General features: G+C 34.7%; 1 non-coding gene across 1 annotated transcript; it reads right to left on the bottom strand.

The window, feature by feature from the left end:
• Nucleotides 1–957: 957 nt before the first annotated feature.
• On the bottom strand, nt 958–1,030 carry TRNAQ-CUG. The gene has a single exon. It is a non-coding gene; the product is annotated as a tRNA-Gln (tRNA).
• Between the last annotated feature and the right edge of the window lie 4,484 nt (nt 1,031–5,514).

Raw genomic sequence — 5,514 nt, 5'->3', positions numbered from 1 at the left:
CTGTTTCCTCCAAGGGACAACTATTGTTTTTCTGTTTGTTTTGTCTTGTGTTTTAAAAGCTTGGTTTGGCTTTTTGCCTGTCAGAGCATGCAAATTGTCAGTTCTGTGTTTAGGCAAACAGCCTCAGGTTGGGGACTCAAGAATATGGTCAGTAAAGCAATTATAGGAGTCCTAGAATCCTACACTTGAAAATAAAGGTATAATAATAAATTTAACTCAGAAACAGAGTTGATGTACAAGTAGCCACAAACAAAGATGCCCAGTCAGATAGTACTCACTTTAATGTCAAACACTAGCAGTTGAGAGAGTAATTTAGTTAATTCTCACCCCCTGAGTTTTTTTTTAAAACATAGGGTATCTCAGCTTATTAATGTGTTTATTTGTTTATTTTAATTACTTGTCAGTTCACATCTGTAATTTGATTTTTTCCCTTCCTGTACTTCCATAGAAGTATTAGATTTCTCTTCAAGCATTTGTATTCACTATTATTCAAGCTGATACAAAAGATGTTTGGTTTCACATGTCTCAGAAAAAAATAAATTAGTTAAGAAATACCCCAATTTAATACATTTTTGCTAAAAGGCATGTTTAATACAGGGAGAGTAACAGAAGTTAACTGTTACTCTGATTATCTAATTCTGAGAGCAATAGGATAGCATAATAGTTAAATGGAAGATAACTTTAAAACTCATGGTGGTTGAATTAAGGTGATGCCCATGAGTAGGGAGTAAATGTAGACAAATATGATACTTGTTAGATTTTTTAAATTACTCTGGTTCTTCACACTTGCAATCTGGAAACATTATTCTAGTGTATATATTCTGTTTAGAAATGCCCCCAGGAAGGAAACTGGCCTGATTTGTGGTTTGTCAGGTAAAACCAAGATGTTATATAAGATGAATATATTCTAGAAACCTATGTACAATGCTTATTTTTTTTTATCTTCAGTAGGTTGCATGCCCAACATGGGGCTTGAACTCACAACCCTGAGATCCAGAGTCTCATGCTCTACCAAGTGAGCCAGCCAGGCATCCCATGTTGTGCCTACTTTTTAACAATACTGGATTGTAAACTTAACAATGTAAGTGGGTACATTTCATGTTAAGTGGTCTTATCACAATGAAAGGATGTTAATAACAATGATAATAACGGATTACGATCTATAGAAAAAATAAATATCTTCAATTCCAGACTGATATAAATAATTAAGTGAATAATATTAAATGAGAAAGAGCAGTTCATTTTCATAGGCTTCTAATTAATAAAGGTAGAAGGAATGATAAAAATATTCACCATTTAAGGTACACCAGATTAATTTATCCTCCAATCATTACAAGGAACAGGATAATCACATATTCTTAAAGTGTCATCCAGTGGAATAATTTTAAACCATAAATGGAAATTAGCTAAATTTGCAATTCAAAACCCTGGAGCCGCCACCTCAACCAACTGATGGAAGGCAACAACATCTGTAGTTACACATGTTGACATTATGTATCTCCTGATAGGATGCAAACATAAAGCACACAATATCAGTCATGTGGTAGTAAAAAAAAAACTTTAAATAGCTTTATTTTTTTAATTTTTAATATTTCTATATTTGAGAGAGAGAGAGAGAGAGGAAGAGCACGTAAGGGACAGAGCAAGGGACAGAGAGAGGGAGATAAAGACTCCAAAGCAGGGACTCCACTCTGATACCAGAGAGCCTAATGTGGGGCTTGAACTCTTGAATCACGAGATCGTGACTGAGCCAAAATAGGACACTTAACCAACTGAGCCACCTAGGTGCCCCACAAAAACCGTATTTTTAAACATGAATAAACAACAGACAAACCCAAATTGAATGGTGTTCTAGGACATAATGGACCACTACTTTTCAAAATAGTCATTTAGACAAAAGAAGATGGTCATATTTTCCAGGATGAAAGGAGACAAAAGAGACAGAAAAACTACACTGCACTCAAGATGTGAGACTCTGGGTTGTTGGCCTTTATTCTATGTTTATGTGAGATGTTAATATTTGAGAAATAGGATGAAGGTCAGCCAGAAGTGTATGGTGTTTGCAATTTTTCTTATAAGCTTGAGTTGTTTTAAAATGAAAAAATATCATTTTGGGGGTTTGCTTAGTTCTTAGAGACAAAAGATAGTATGAAAACAACGTTATAATACATACTATTAGGTTATGGATTCAAACATTAACTTAATAGACATGAATGTATGTAGATATTTATAGGAAAAGAAATAAAAATCAAAATAGTAAGGTGCACAATTTTGGACAAAAAAAAAACCCACTGACTAAATATATCTTTTAAAAGGGTTAGAACTTGTTACATAATGCAATATTTGTCTATTAAATTATTATTCTCATGTGTGTCTTTAAAAATCATTAGAACATATATCTCTATAGTAGAATTGTTTATTTTATTTTCTCTCTCCTTCTAACCTAGGTAACCTCAAGATCTCATCAACAATAGCTGTCTAGATCTACACCAAATACTTCTTTCCCATTTTGAGGTAGTTTCCATGGATAATGTTATTTACTCTCATGGAAGAATTAGAAGAGTACACTGAATATCAAAAAAGCCAAATAAGCCACTGATACATTGCTTATTACAAGGGACCTACCACTAACATGTACATCAGATATGTATAGGATATTTTAGATTATGTAAAGAGTCATTTAAAAAAAGAAAAAGAGTAATTTTCACAACTATTTTTTTACAATTTTATTTTTAAGTAATCTCTACACCCAACATAGGTCTTGAATCACAGCTCCAAGATCAAGAGTCACCTGCTCTACCCATTGAGCCAGCCAGGCACCCCCACAGCTTTTTGTTAAGAAAAATATGCTATTTTGCTAGCAATAGTAATCCCCACTAAGTGTTAGATTTGCCAAATATAAATATTGTGCTGGTGACATGTAATTATTAATGGTGCGTGATGTGTGTGGATGATAGGGCCATGGGGCAAATAGATTTTTCACAAGATTTTCACATTCTTTAACAACAATTGACATAATGCAATTTTTATTTAAGATGAATTAGTTGGCACCCACACTGATCTCTTAGGAGTAATACAATTACTTTTTTAAAAAATTAAAAAAACCATTGAATTAGAAAATGCTTTCTGCTCTGAAGGAAGGCTTGGATAAGATCTTACCAAGGAAAAAGTGTTTAGGCCAAGTGCAAAAAGTACTACCTTAAAATCTTTCCTAATAAACAAGAAGGTTTTTTGTGTTTTTTTTTTTTTGCCATAGGTCAAACTACTTGTTACTGTAATAAATTAGGTTGTCTTAATAGTCATAGCATTTCAGAGCCAAAAACAACCTTATATGTCATCCCATCCAGTTGTTTGGTTGTATACATAAAAAAAAGCCTTTGACAGATTAACTAATTTTCTCAGCTGGGCCTCAGAATCTGTGGACTGTCATATCACACAAAATAAAAATATTTCTAGTTATAATGATGCCTTATAATAATGCTTTTCAAACATTTTCAGGGTGCCCTCATCCACACTTTAGTCAGTGACTATTTAAACTGTATAGCATGGGTCAGAACTCATTTTACATATTTTAAATAACTGGTGTAAAAGTGAAGTTTGAAATTAAAGGTGGCAAATGTTAACAATGCTATTTTGATTTATGGAAATGAGATAGAGCCTAAGGCTGAGAGAGGTAAAACCTTTTTATTCATAAAGTTGAACAGTAGGGTTAACTCTCAGCATTGACCTTCTTAATACTCTTATATTTAAGATATTCTGTGCTATTCGGGGAGAATCATTTGTAAAATTCCAGTTACAATTTTCTGCCTAAATTTTCTGAAATCTTTTAATCTGTCAATCAACACCAAACTAGATTTTTATGCATCTATTTTTGTGCCCAGAATAGTGCTAACTGCCAAAGTTATAACAGAAAACAATTTAAACAGGACCCCTTCTCTCTTAGAGTGTACAGTCTAGTAGGGGATCATAAAATAACAAAAGGCCATTGCTACATAGGTTTATTGAGGATATGGTATGCAAAGCACATTATACTGTGGTAGCGTATAGGAGGGGCACTAGATTAGTAAACTCTTCCTAAAATAATGATGCATAACAAGGCATCACCAAATTCTATGGCTTGATTTCTATTCCATCTATAATGGAATAGCTGATTTTGGAATTGCTGGCCCACTTTAAGTGCCCACAAAAAGGTATTAAATAGATAATGAGGGATTTCTGGGGAAGTGAACAGAGGTGGAGAATCCTAAGCTCACCTCTTCCCATGGATATAACTGGATAATACCTACATCATGTAAATAATGCAGAAAATGCCTCAAAGACTGAAAGAACAGACTTCACAACTAAAAATAGAGAAGAGACCACATGAAGAAGGGTATGAAGGGTGGAGGTATGGTAGGGAGCCAAATGGACTCACAGCACTGTCCTGGGAGGGAGGGATTTAGCAGGCTTGGAGAAGGGAGAAGAGCAGAGCCCCATGCCAGGTACTCCAGGCATGGGGGACCTACATGGAGAAGACAAATCCCCGTAACATTTGACTGTGAAAGCCAGAGGGACCTAACAATTAGTGGAGCCTAACACCCAGAACTTTAAAAATTAGCTGGCTCAGTTCTGGGAGAATTAGGAGGGTAGAGTCCCTACTCTTAAAAAGAAAGCACAACAAAGAACCCCAAATAACCTACACCATAGAAGCAGCAGTTTAAAAACACCTGGGATATATGGAAGGAGATTTATTTACTAATCTCAGAACATGTGCTGGAGGGGCTGGAGGGATCTTTGGAAGACTTCTCCAAGAACAAAAGAGCTGGCAGGTGCCATTTCCCTCCCTTCCCAACAAGTGTTGGTGAGGATGTAGAAAAAGGAACCCTCATGCACTGTTGGTGGGAATGCAAAGTGGTGCAGTCACTGTGAAAAACAGTATGGAGGTTCCTTAAAAATAGAATCACCATATGATCCAGGAATTGCACTACTGGACATTTATCTAAAAAATATGAAAAAAACTACTTGAAAAGATATATGCACTTGTATGTTTATTACAGCATTATTTACAATAACCAAATTGTAGAAGCAGTCCAAGTGTCCAAGGATCAATGACTGGATACAGAAGAAGTGATGTGTGTATGTATACACATACATGTATAATAGAATATTACTTAGTTATAAAAAAGAATGAAATCTTGCCATTTGCAATAACATGGATGGATCTCGAGGGTGCAATGCTAAGTGAAATAAGTCAGTCAAGGAAAGACATTTAAATACCATATGATTTCACTCATATGTGGAAATTAAGAAACAAAACAAAGAAAAAAAGAGACAAACCAAAAAACTTAACTATAGAGAACAAACAGATGGTTATCAGAGGGGAGGTGGTGGGGGGGGGGATGGTTGAAATAGGTGATAGGGATTAAGAGTACACTTATCATGATGAGCACTGAGTAATGTATAGAATTGTTGAATCACTAGATAGTACACCTGAAACTAATATAACAATGTATGTTAATCATACTAGCATTAAAT

This window comes from Panthera leo, chromosome D1 (genome assembly GCF_018350215.1).
Source record: "Panthera leo isolate Ple1 chromosome D1, P.leo_Ple1_pat1.1, whole genome shotgun sequence".
Classification (NCBI taxonomy): domain Eukaryota; kingdom Metazoa; phylum Chordata; class Mammalia; order Carnivora; family Felidae; genus Panthera; species Panthera leo.
This window is presented reverse-complemented; position numbering and strand designations above follow the sequence as displayed.